Source organism: Protopterus annectens, chromosome 6.part0 (genome assembly GCF_019279795.1).
Source record: "Protopterus annectens isolate FY-2018-M chromosome 6.part0, PAN1.0, whole genome shotgun sequence".
In the NCBI taxonomy this organism is placed as follows: Eukaryota; Metazoa; Chordata; order Ceratodontiformes; family Protopteridae; genus Protopterus; species Protopterus annectens.
The window spans coordinates 569116024-569130433 of record NC_056737.1 but is presented as its reverse complement, the minus strand read 5'-3'; positions in this window follow the sequence as shown (position 1 = coordinate 569130433).

Genomic DNA, 14410 nt, shown 5'->3' with positions numbered 1-14410 from the left:
CCTTAAACCCCTGAATAACCTTCACAGCATCATTCAAAGGTGCATAACTGACTTTGGTGTTCTCTACTGAAATAAAGTCATTAATGGAATTCCCTTCTGGATGTGAGAAATGGTGAATCAAAGAGAATTCACCATCTGACTTCTTAGGAACCAGACCTGATGGCAAATAGGAACTATAAAAGGGGGCCAATAGCTTACCTGCTCATCATTCCTTCTCCAGCAAACTCTCCAAAATATCATCCTTCCCCAAATACTGATCACAAATTCTTACAGACTACTCCATTCTCCACCCTCCTCAATTTAATAGAAAGCCTCAGGAAAAATCCATTAATTATTTCTTCCTAAAGTAACAAATCTGGAATTTGCTGGAACATATGTCAAAATACTTGCCGTTAATGGGAGAATGCATCCCCCGGTCGTCCTCTTGCTCCCCAAAAAGACAGCACTCCCCTCTGCCCCTGAAAATTTCAGCTACCTCATAGGCTCAGAAATGAAGGAGGCAAACCACCCAAGTCAGTGGACAGCAAACCAGGATTCATCAAATTACCATCCTGTCGACCATACTATACAGCTGGATGGATCCCAGCACACTTTGAACAAGCATGAGAGAACCTACACACTGCCCATGAACAACACCCCACATTAAAGGCCAAACATACCCCTTCTCCTCATACTCTCCACCCTCTACTACCCCTCCAAAGCTATCCATCATAGTGGCTAGCCATATGTCTGGGTGGCTAAGCCCCCAATGGAGGGACTGCTCAACTGCTTCCCACTTCTGAAACCTCTGGTCATACCATAAACAAGTGTTCCCCACCCGTAACTGCTGAGCTTTTCAGATCGTAAGAAAGTAAGCCAAGAGTGGTAAGACCAATGCAGTATCTTTCTCCAGCCAAACCTCCATGTAGTACACAAAGCCTAACACCCAATTTTCCCATGTCCTGGGTTGCATTCTACCTACTCTCCTCCTCTCCAAAGCCACTAAAGCCACCAACAGATCTTTGCTATTTGCCTTTTCTGATTCCACCAATCATTGAACCTCTTCTGCATTAATTAATTCAAAGAAATTGACATACCCCCCTTCCAAATATTCTTCTTTACTGAGAATAGTATGTGAGGGGTCAGAAAACTGTCCTTGTTCCTTTTCCCAGAGCCTGTGTAGGTAACCAATCACCCGGCCATATGCCAAAGTCTGACCCAACTTCAAGTGTAGCTGATACACCTCCACCCAATGGATGCAAAGCTCCTCAAAGACAAACCTACGCTACCCTTCCCAATGAACGTCTTACCCTGGACCTGCCCTACTTCACTAACCTCTGCCAACCCTCTATAGTGCCTACCATTTCCCCGGAACCCTGACGTGACTCACATCACCCCTACCCTCATACTACTGCCTGATTGAACCAGGTCTGACATGCCTATATGATCTTTCAATTACTTGTCATTATCTGACTCTGTATTACACAGTGTTCTAACAGCTGGCCCCTCCACTGTGACAGCATTACCAGTCTGCTGTGCCCACTTCCCATGGGCCCCTGACTTAGTCTTCGCCACCTGCAGTCTCCCTTTTAGACTGGACACATCCCATTCTTCACCTCTGTGGTCTCAGCAGTAGGCAATTCTCATGACAGCTCTTCTGCCTGTGATGAAGCTGTTATATGCCACTAGTATGTGTACCACATTCAGCCCATTTGTTCCACTGTAGCTTGCAAGTAGAAACAAAACCCCAACAGGTATAGAGCCTTTTTTTTCTTTTTCCTTACTTCTTCCTTTTTATGCCATTAAAAGGTAACCCAACACACCTGCACTCATACCTCTCAACCTTTTAGGGCAAGAAATGTGGACAAAACCTGACATAATGGGCGGTGACAAAGGCCAAAAAACAGGGTCACATTTTAAATATTACTCTTATAAATGTAGTTGACTGAATAACAGGATTTGTGTTAGCATGCATATTCTGAAGGATATTAAGTCTGAAACTCCAATGCATGTCATTACTTAGTAACTTTAATCCTTAGATCAGCCCAGTGATTTGTCAAAAAAGCCCCACAATTTTTATGAGGAACAGACCAAAAATATGAGGCATAAATCTGGACATTCTGTGAAAATCTATATAGTTGAGAGGCATGCCCACACTATCCAGCTGACAAGTTCAACTGACCATGCATGTGCGGAAGGCAACTGTTACACTAATCAGATCTTAGTCCACAAAGCCAGGCATCCTTACCTGTACACACCAAAAGAGGGAGGGGTGTCCACAGCTTGCAATGCTCCCCTATGCCTTTGAAGAAATCCCCACTTGTTCTTTGTTCCTTTTCCCATTCTACGTCTCTCCCATTTCTTATATATATGAAGTAGGGGCATGATCCAAACTCCATGCCATTCTGTGTACCTCACACTTAAAGCAAGAATTCCAAGCAAAGTCATAAGGAAAAGTGTGACAAAGGACCGACATAGGACAATTTCTAATTATTGCTCTTACAAACTTAGAAAGTAGCTAGAATAATGGTTTTGCACTAGCCTGAACTTTCTGAAGGACATAAATGTCTAAATCCAAAATGCCCGCTACTGTTTGAAATGCCATTGCATATGCTATTAATATTAATTAGACTGTATTCAGCAGTACCTTAAGGAAACAGCATTCAGGAGATGATTTAAATGACATTATAAGGCAGGTGTTCTGCAGTGTCATAATAAAACCTTTTTGCAGTGACTTGAAACAACAATTCCAAAACTGTATGTTGAGTCCTACCTAACTTGCCACTAATGTACCCTAACCCAACATTTTATAAATGGACCAAAAACATGAGGCAGAAATCTGAAACAAGAAATCTGGGCAAAGCCACAAATAATGGGGAGACAAAGGCCCAAAAATAGGAACAAATTTTAAATATTGTTCTTGCAAACTTATAATGCTGATAGACTAACAGGTTTTGCATTAGGATGAATTTTCTGAAGGTTACAAAGTTGAAGAAGAAAACTCAACAGACCACCAGGTTAAAAAACATTAAACTTTTAATCCAAAAATCCAGAGAAATTTTCAGGTAAGAACCCTTCGTCAGACAACAGCACACTCATACAGAGGCAGTATTAAAAATACATAGAACCAATCACATTAATTGATCAATTTAACAATTAACAATAAGGTTTGTGCCTCTTAAGAGCAGGCTTTAAAGGCACAACACCATTAAGCCCTGGGTTTCTATCAGCACCTAGGTTAATAATCCATAACATTTCACAATATTCCATGTAGCCAATTAAATCTTCCCCCTTGGGCTTTTCGTCACTAGTTACAGCACCATAAAATTAAAATAAGTGCCCTTAATATTTGTGAATATGTTGGAACAATGCACTATGTGTGTCGTGAATCGTATGGCTGATAGATGTCTGAATATCTTGCCTTTTAACCAACAATTGGTTTTGCCTACATAGAATGATGTGCAACACATGCACTGGGCAAGATATATAACATTCTGCATATTACAAGTTGCAAATAACTTAGGTACATAGACCTTACTGATAACAGGGTGAGTAAATTTGCACCCTGAGTAGATTAATCTACATGCTTTACAGTGCTGGCATGGAAATGTGCCTATCTTATTGGGATACTCAGTTTTATTCTTATTCTTGTCACATAAAATCTGCTTTAAATTTTTGTTTCCCCTAAACATAAAATTGGCGGTATCCCCTACTATCCCTCTAAGAGTATCATCAGAGAATAAAATTCTCCATTTCCCCCTTATTATATCACACATCTGCTCACCATATCTGCTGTATTTAATGTACATGCTAACCTTACTTTTATTCTTATTATTAATGTGTGGACCTATCCTTACTTCTTTCTTCAGCACTGATCAACCTATTTCCTCTCCCTTGAGCAGAAAACCAGGGTGCAGCTCTATGTTCCCTGGAGTGAAGGATATTCTGAATCCCTTCATCTACTTCTTCAGAGCTATAGCCCCTAGATATGTCTGCATGTAAGTTCACCCATCTCCTCATGTAACTTCAAATCATCTGTACAGAGTCTAGGCATCCTAAGTGTCTATCCCTTCACAATGTTTTTAAAGACAAACTCTGAATGCATACTATCTTTTGCTAACACACAATTTTTCCAGCATGCTTTACGAAACACCCTAGTGCTAAAACTATCATTCGGATCACATAAGATCTTAATATCTAAAAAACATTATCAGTATAAGAATATTGTAATGAAAACCTTAAAATTTTGGTTGTAGATTCCAAATAAGAAACAAAATCCTTCAAAGTATCTGTACTGAAACCCACATGACCACAGGTAGGGCATGCAGTCTCTGCACAAAAGGCATCCCAGCTGAGAATCAAACCAGAGAACCTCTTGCTGTGAGGTGGCAACACTAACTGCTGCACCATTGCAGCCACCTGTTCATGCTCTTCACATGATATATAAAAAGTACTTATATCAGGATTACATTTTCTTCACACTGATAGAAGTATGTGACTTCTCAAAATTGATTACATGTATTGATCTGCAATTGTGGGACTGCAAACATATCTGCTGACCTCATCACATCCAAACATAGTAAAAGTTTTAAAACAAGAGGAGAAAAAGTCTAAGATGACATCTTAGCTTAGTTTAGCAGAAGCAGTTTGGTGTCAATCAAAACAGAAGTAGATCAAAATCAGACAGCGACGTAATGTTTCAAAAAAGCAAAATAAAGAACATATAGAAAAGGATCAGATGAAAAGGAAAGAAATGTGGAAAATTCATAAATATAGTAGCAAGTACAGAGATCTACTGGAGCAACCTTATGTTGACCAAGATTTGATGCAGAAGTGGTTAAGGAGAGATGAAATGAAACCAAAAGTTGAAAGGTTAATAATGGTGGCCCAGGCAGTGAACTATGTACATGTTGGTTTGCAATGTTCAATAAATATGTGGGAGAAATGAACAAATGCAGATTCTGTAACAAAGAACTGGAAATGCTTAAACATCTTGTTTCTGGGTGTAATACACTCATGGCAGAGGGTCTGTATACTGAAAGGCACAATAATGTGACATGACTGTTGCATTAGGGATTGTGCAAAGTCTACAATATAGAAGTAGCTGAGAAGCATTAGAAATATGAATCTCAAAGCACTATAGAGAATAATGAAGTGTAAATCACATAGGACCTAACCATTTCTAACAGTTTAACAAACAAATGAGAGAAAACTAGATATAGTTGCCCATGAAAAAATGCAAAAGTAACATAACTGATCTTCTGGAACTGTCTGGGTATCCTGCTTCCACGATACTTAACGTTTCTGCCTACAAGTCCTGATATTTTGACTTTGTGTCTCTCTGAAATCACTAGGTGTATCAGTTTCACAGTAGTACAAACAACAGAGCTAATAAAAAAGAAATTGCCATCATAGTTAAGTATGTTGCCAATGCATGTAAACACATATGAATTACAGAAGGAGACAATTCGGGGAAGATTGTGGGTGCTGAGAAGAGCACTCTTGGCTAACATTAAAGACTTGAAACAATATGAATTTCAGGAACTGTAATCATACCCTGACCTAGGAATGGGGTCCATTCCCATCATGGTATTAGAAAACCCCAAAGCATGGAGAAAATAAACCAGGAGAAATCATTATTTTTACCAAAATTTCCACTTAATTTAATCAAAATAGCTTCAACTGATAGAAATAAAAAAGACTGACAGAGATCTTTAATCTGTTGTGTTAACATTTATGCCATCAGCTGCTTTTTTCCCTTGGCTTATTATACTCACTACTCTTAGGTTCATAGGAGGTTACTAGGCTATTCGTCTTAGGGCCTTTATAAGCCTAGCCATGTCATACCCTTGTACTCTTATTGACCAAGGTGCATGGTGTATATTTGCAGCATGAGTCGATGATCAGCACCAACTACCCTTATCCAAGAGGGACATAGGTGACACCCCCAGGGTAAATTTATGGACTAACATCCAGTTGTCTAAGTTACGCTTAAATAGGGTCATTGAGGAGCTTTGTTTTACATGAATTGGGTGTTTGTTCCAGAGGAGTGGCAACCTCCGGGAGACATATCCGTCTTTCCAGCATACCTCTCAACCTTACCAAATTCCTTGCTATTTGCTGGTTTGGAGGTCAAAATAATGTGGTGCCACAAATTCCCGAGCAGCCCCTTTAATTTCCAAATTTCCTGAGTGTTTTTTTTTTTTTTGGTGAATGTTTTGCTGACATCATCACATGCAAGGGCATGAGCAATGACATCAGCTTTGTGAGTAGACTGCCAGACTGTCAGAATTTGGCTGAAGGCTCAAGGGGGTGTGTATACTCTCTCTGAGAGAGTTTGTTGTCTGTGTTTACCTTTTTGTGTACCGCAATGCGGTTGCCGTAGCTCAGACAGAATCGGAATGGTGGAAGACTGGACTGGACAAATGAGTGGTCTGAGAGCAGCTGTGTAGTTTTTTTTTTTAATTAATTAGAACAGCAAGCCATAACTTCTGCTACTTAAGTGCAGCAGTCAAGTTGCAGTGGTGTTGTCAGATGGGATGGGCCAGTCTTCTCTTCTTAATCAGTGCACTGCACTGCTGCAGAGGTGAAATGAGAAAATTTATCTTGACTTGACCAGTTCTTCTCCCAGGCCCACCTCATCCAGGTAAAAGAAAAGAAAAAAAAAGCAACTGCTTTACTAGACTGTGTTTCCTGTTGCTTTTCCGGTCCTTCCTAACCCTAAGTAGATGACATTCTAGGTGTGTGTGTGTGTCTCTGTGTTGTTAACTATATACTATACTTTTGTGATGGAGGACTGAATGGTGTTTTTATAAAAATGCCTCTGCATTTTTGTTGTTATCCTGAAAGTCTGTGGTTTGCATGGCACGTAACAGTCCAACCCATTTGGTTTAGGATACAAGGTTTGCAATTTGCCTCTTGCCTGGCTGGCCATTATGGATAGAAGAGCATGTTGTAAAGCTCCTTTTTTTGGTACTGCTTAGTATAGATAAAAGGTCTGATAGTTTGTACATATGTAGGGCAAATTACATTTATCATTGTGTTGTGAGTACATTTTCCCATATTTTTTATTTTTCTGTGGCCATTCATATCAGATCTGACTGTAAGGTATTTATGTCCTATTTATAACTAAAAAAGACTTCTATTACATAGAAAATTTTTCTTTTCTTATTTTAGGAGAACCTTGTTGTAAAAGACCAAATTAAATATTAGGGACAAAAAAAAGTGTCGTGCAAAGAACTATTGTTGCAATTGCTCTTGGTGGAGAGAAAAAAAATCTTCTTTTATTGCTATTTTCTGGTTGTTGGTATATGTCTGTTTGATAATGATTCAGCAGGAGTTTACCTTTTTCCTCCTCTGTACTTGTGAAGCTATTGTAGTGGCAGACTGTACTTTTACCTGAAAAAAACAGAATAGTTGTAACATGCTTGGTATGTCTGGCTCCTTGGAATGAAATATGCTTTATACAAAGCACAGTCTGACCTTTATTTGTTGCTACTTTAACAATTACTCATCAGAGAGAGAGAATGCCTGCTCATCTGCTTCACTACAGAACATTTCATGTATTTTTGCTGATTTTATTTTAAGTTGTTGTTCTATATATTTTTGATGTTTTTTATGTTTTGTCTGCAAATTGTAATGCATAATTTCAATAAGCATAAAGTAAAGACCCACATACTTCTCATCAAGAGGTGTCATGGGATCTTTAGCATTCACCTGAGCTACCATTATATCATAAATACAGGATCTCAGTGTGACATCTCATCCAAAGGACTGCATTGCAACACTGTAGCATTACCCCAGTGCTATATAAATCATCCTACATAGAATGGAAATGCAAGTGTATGGTTGGGGAATAGAACCAAGCATATTTTGGGTTAGGAAAGTGGCCTAATCTTTAAGGTGTTTGCCTTACAAACACAAGGTGCAGGGTTTGAGTCTCACAAGAGATAATTGGCTAGACTTAAAATGGCTTGCTAGGGCAGCTAGCTTAGTACTAATCTATGTACTTATGAACTTATTTTGACCTTTCCAGCAACAGTGGCATGCATACAGCCTTCTGAGCAACTGAAATTATTGCTTCATTCAGACATGCCGATAGAGTGATCCTGGACTGATCTTTGCCTTTCTAAAAAAAAAAAAAACTTGTGGTAAGAAACATTAACTCATTCTTACAAGTTCTTAAGTATATACTTCCTTAACAACCACCACCAGGGCCTTTATAAGCCCAACTGCACAACCCCAACCCAACCCAATTGTGTCTCTATATGTCATGGGCATCTATTTTGCAGGGGTGTGTTAGGAAGTTGCTAAATGTTTTGGAAGGCAGCATGTTAGAGTATATTTACTGTCTGTCTCTGTCTATCACAGACATGGGTGTGAGACCAGGAGTAAATTTCTGATTTCCTATCCAAGAGGGACATAGGTGACACCCCCAGGGTAAATTTATAGTCTCACATCCAGTTGTCTAAGTTACGCTTAAATAGGGTCATTGAGGAGCTTTGTTTTACATGAATTGGGAGTTTGCTACAGAGGAGTGGCAACCTCTGGGAGACATATCCGTCTTTCCAGCATACCTCTCAACCTTACCGAATTCCTTGCTATTTACAGGTTTGGAGGTCAAAATAATGTGATGCCACAAATTCCCGAGCAGCCCCATTAATTTCCAAATTTCCTGAGTCTTTTTTTTAAAAATTTTTTTTTTTTGCCGAATGTTTTGCTGACATCATCACATGCAAGGGTGTGAGCGATGACATCAGCTTTGTGAGCAGACTGCCAGAATGTCGGAATTCGGCTGAAGGCTCGAGGGGGTGTGTATGCTCTCCCTGACAGAGTTTGTTGTCTGTGTTTAGCTTTTTGTGTACAGCAATGTGGTTGCAGTAGCTCAGACAGAGTCAGAGTGGTGGAAGCCTGGACTGGACAACTGAATTTGTTTGAAAGCAGCTGTGTAGTTTTTTTTTTTAATTAATTGGAGCAGCAAGCCATAACTTCTACTACTTAAGTGCAGCAGTCAAGTTGCAGTGCAGAGTCATCAGATGGGATGGGCCAGTCTTCTCTTCTTAATCAGTGCACTGCACTGCTGCAGAGAAGAAATGAGAACATGTATCTTGACTTGAGCAGTTCTTCCCCCAGCCCCATCTCCTCCAGGTAAATGAAAAAGAAACAAAAAGCAAGTACTTTACTAGTCTGTGTTTACTGTTGCTTTTCCAGTCTTTCCTAATCATAAGTAAATGACATTCTAGGTGTGTGTGTGTGTGTGTGTGTGTCTCTGTGTTGTTAACTATATACTACACTTTTGTGATGGAGGACAGAATGGTGTTTTTATAAAAAGGCCTCTGCATTTTCGTTGTCATCCTGAAAGTCTGTGGTTTGCCTGGCATGTAACAGTCCAACCCATTTAGTTTAGGATACAAGGTTTGCAATCCTCTTGCCTGGCTGGCCATTATGAATAGAAGATTATGTTGTAAAGTTACTTTTTTGCCACTGCTTGGTCTAGATAAAAGGTCTGATAGTTTGTACATATGTAGGGCAAACTACATTCATCATTTTGTTGTGAATACATTCTCCCATATTTTTTATTTTTCTGTGGCCATTCAAATCAGATCCGACAGTAAGGTATTTATGTCCTATTTATAACTAAAAAGACTTCTATTACATAGAAAATGTGTCCTTTCCTATTTTAGGAGAACCTTCTAGTAAAAGGCCAAATGAAATATAAGGCACAAAAAGAGTGTTGTGCTTACAACTATTGTTGCAATTGCTCTTGGTGGAGAAAAAAAAAAGAAAATCTTTTATTGCTATTTGTTTGGTTGTTGATGTTGGTATTCTTTTATACATGCTTGTTTGGGAATAATTCAGTAGGAGTTAACCTTTTTCCTCCTCTGTCACTTGTGAAGCTATTGTAGTGGCAGACTATACTCTTACCTGAAAAAAAACAGAATAGTTGTAACTTGGTATGTCTGGCTCCTTGGAATGAAATATGCTTTATACAAAGCACAGTCTGACCTTTATTTGTTGTAACTTTTAACAGTTACACATCAGAGAGTGAGAATGCCTGTTTATCTGCTTCACTACAGAATGTTTTATGTATTTTTGCTGATTCTTTTTCAAGTTGTTGTTCTATATTTTTGGTGTTTTTATCTGTTTTGTCTGCAAATTGTAATGCTGCATTTCAATAAGCATAAAGTAAAGACCCACATACTTCTCATCAAAAAGTGTCATGGGATCTTTAGCATTCACCTGAGCTACCATTATATTGTAAATACAGGATCTCAGTGTGACATCTCATCCAAAGGACTGCATTGCAACACTGTAGTATTACCCCAATGCTACATAAATCATCCTACATAGAATGGAAATGCAAGTGTATGTTAGGGGAATAGAACCAAGAGTATTTTGACCTTTCTAGCAACTGTGGAATGCATACAGCCTTCTGAGCAACTGAAACTATTGCTTCATTCAGACATGCTGATAGAGTGATCCTGGAATGATCTTTGCCTTTCTAAAAAAAAAAAAAACCCTGTGGTAAGAAACATTAACCCATTCTTACAGGTTCTTAAGTATATACTTGCTTAACAACCGCCACCAGGGCCTTTATAAGCCCAGCTGTGCAACCCAACCCAATTGTGTCCCTATATATCATGGGCATCTATTTTGCAGGGGTGTGTTAGGAAGTTGCTGAATGTTTTGGAGGGCAGTATATTTACTGCCTGCCTCTATCACAGACATGGGGGTGAGACCAGGGGGTGAATTTCTGATTTCCCATCCAGTGGTCAATGTTAAAATTGAACAGGGTTAAGGATGGACTCTGCTTTACCTGGATGGGAGCCAATTCCAGAACATGGGGATCCAAAGTGAAACTTGTTCCTTTTGATTTACTTGAAGTGTGGCACGTTATGAAGGCATTTTTCAAACCTGGTTTCACAAAACACTGATAATAGGTATGGTAAGAGGTCCCTTTTTAGAACTCTTCTAGTTTCAGTCTAGATCTCTTCTAATTTCAGTCTATCTCCCCTGACGTTAGTGTCCAAAATGCAGTATTTTACCATTGGTTTAATTAATCACTTATAATTTTCAGAATGTTTATCAATACGTTTCTGCATTCGTGAACAATATAATAAATTCCTTGGCTGTTCCTTCGCTAATATCATAAATACGTACAAGCTGTGCATATCAATCAAAGTCAACATCTTTTATAATACTTTACATGGCTCTCCATAACTGGTCATTCTTGTGATTAAAGTGCCTGAATGATTTTATCATATTTTGTCTGTTCTTCAGTTTGCGTTTAAAAGTTGGTATCCCCAATTCCACTGGAGTTGGTGGATTTACATAATTGTGTATGCAAAATGTATGTTAATCAGTGTACAGATTTTTGGCTAGCTGTACCTATTTTTCATGGGCCTCTGTCCAGATTTTTATGATTCCAGGTTGAGAGGTATGCTTCCCAGCATGTCTTGTTAATGTCACAGGCTAGGTTAAAATCCCTAGAGTGAGTGACCCTTGTCCCATTTGACTTGCAGATGTACAGCATTTCCATTAGGGCAGGGTCTGAGAGTGCCCTGTAGGCCAGGCACAAGTCACCTCTCATCAGCCTATAAAATACAGAGTAGAGTGGCAGGGCCTTTAGTCTATCCATGTCATGTGAAGGCCCTGAATTCTCTTGGTGAGAAACCTCTGAGATATCTCCAGCTGCTGCAGGTGTCTGGTGAAGTACATACACAAGGGAGTGTTGTACTCTATTAATGGTCTGAGGAGGATGAGTACAGAGGATTTAGAACATTCTTAGCTCTGAATGTGATGCCCTTACTTATGAGATGTGCAATATAGAGACCTTCCTTACCATTATGGACACATGGTGATCAAAGTTAAGGTTGCTATAAACCTGTATTCCCAAATCTCTCACCATAGAGTTTGAGCTAAGCTAATATTGTAATTTGCAGGACTTCCCCTTTGCCGAAAGGAATTATAACACTTTTATTTTTGCATTTAGTTTAAGTCCATGGAATTGGCACCAATCATTTGTCTGTGTAAGCCCTTTTTGTAGTATGTCATCATCATTGGGGGACTTAATGATTGCACCCAGTTTGCAGTCATTGGTGAACCTGGTAAACCTCAGGCCACCTATTTTCATCTGGACTTCTGAAAAATAGATTCCAAACAGTAGAAGGCTCAGTACAGATCCTTGTGGTACATCACTGGTAACTGGTCTGCTGGTAGAGGTGGAATTCCCAACTTTGACTGCATGCATTCTGTCAGTGAGCCAGTTGGCTACCCATCTAATGACATATGGGTTAATTCCCAGCTGGGTAAGTTTCTCAATGATGCCTGAATGAGGAATTGTGTCAAAAGCCTTGGCTAAGTCAAGATAGGCTGTATGTACTGTTTTGCCTTCATCCGGGGCTTTGGTGACATTTTAAAAGGGTCCACCAAATTTAATAAAGAAGATCTATGCTTAATGAAGCCAAATTGGATTGGGTCAAGAGTTTAAGGTCACCTATGTCTTTGTTGATGAGGTCCATGATGATTCTCTCCATGGCCTTGCAGATAAGGCTGGTTAGGCTTATGGTTCTATATCATTCTGTAGCTTTCTTCTTTTTTATCAAGGGTTATTGGAGTATAAAGCTTACAGTTAGTGTCCTTGTTACAACTTACAAGCAGTATAAATGATAGATGATTCTGTGTTCCTGGAACCTTCTGTTTCAAATGATATACTGCTCTAGCATCTGCAAAGCTTTTACTCAGAGATTATGAAGATCTGAATGCTTTTGTTAGGTTATTCTTGCTGCAGATAAAATTGGATCAAAACAGTGCATTGGATCAAAACAGTGCAGCCTTTACTAAAATGGAAGGTACAAGAAAGTGGGAGAATTAGCAATTGTATCTGTTGTACCAGTAATAACTGTGCACAGAAGGTCTTGTAGCTACTACATGCTATTAAGAAACTCCTGGCTTCTTTTTTGTGTTGGGTCCTTAATTAAATTATAAGTGATGAAGAATGTCTGGAATAACAAGACTAGACTTTGGCAAATATAATAAAATTTTGCAACCAAATTTATATACAAAGTGCCATATCAAAAGTGTTGAAAATGAATTGATAAGCTTATATAATAGCTAGAAATCTATCAGTCAAATTTCATTATAGATTAATGCATGCAAAAAAAATCAGAGATGGACAACACCAGTGTAGTAAACATTACAAAAAGAAACCGAAGCGGGGAAAAAAAAGAAACAGTCTCCTCCCATGTCAGGGGTGATATGGGAGCAATGTCTGTTTAACCAATTTGCTTAGAATTAGACATTAACAAAATGGAAGTTGTAGGAATCATACCTTGACTGCTGCACAATCCAGATCTAGGAGCACCTAATCTTAAATGTCTACATCAAACTGTCAAAGTATATTATGGAGACCTGTAGTCATATGTAATGACTTAAAATAAGTACAGTGAAAGAAATATGGTGTGTTTTGTAAATGACATTTTCAGCAGACAGTAATAAATCATAATACTCACCAAAATACGGCAAGCAGATATTATTTTCACATCGTGGCTTGTTTCAAACATGGATTGAATACCGAGCAAAATTTGTACTAATTTGCTTATTTACTTATTTATTTATATATATGTGTCTGTTTATTTATTTTCTGTTAACATAAGAAATGCATGTATCATAAAATGAAATGAATGGCTTTGATATGCTGGTTAGATAGCAAGGAGCATAAGTGAGTAAAGGTAATACGTTGCCGGCCCTTTATACCAATGGTGAGATACTGTTTGGATTACTGCATTCAGCTCATGTAAACAGCATGTGGGTGACAGCATCAAGCATGCTTCAGACTAACCATACAAACACCATCTAAACAAGTGCTCTACTGACTTGCTCACCATAGCGATGCTACCCTAGGCCAGACTGAAACATATGCCCCAGCTAAGAAATACTGTGTCCTGGTTTCCACTGTGTTTTAATAATAGTAGTAGGACATGGGTAGCCAACTCAGATAGACAGATTTTTAGAAAGTGTATGCTGAACACAGGAAATAGAACACGATATTAACATACAAAACTCTTTGCAAAGCAAAATTTATATGTTGCATAGTTAGTAATACTAAACCAAGTAAATTGCTTAATTGTGTGTGTTCTTCCATATACAAAAACATATTGCACCCTCTAAACACTTATATATATGCAAGGTTAGTTTACAGTGTCATTTGGCAGGGTCTTAAAAGTGCTGATTATACCAGCATTGGTGGGAGTGCAGATATTTTGCAGTAGCTAGTGTGGGGTGAACATGGCGACTTCCTGGGTGCAGACTTTAAGGAGCATCATCATTACTGTGAAAGAGGTGTTGACTGGTCTTGGAAAGTCAGGAGTGTGAGATTTTTGTGTGGCATTGTATTACTGTTAGTCATTTAAGCAACTGTAATCTTAATTGC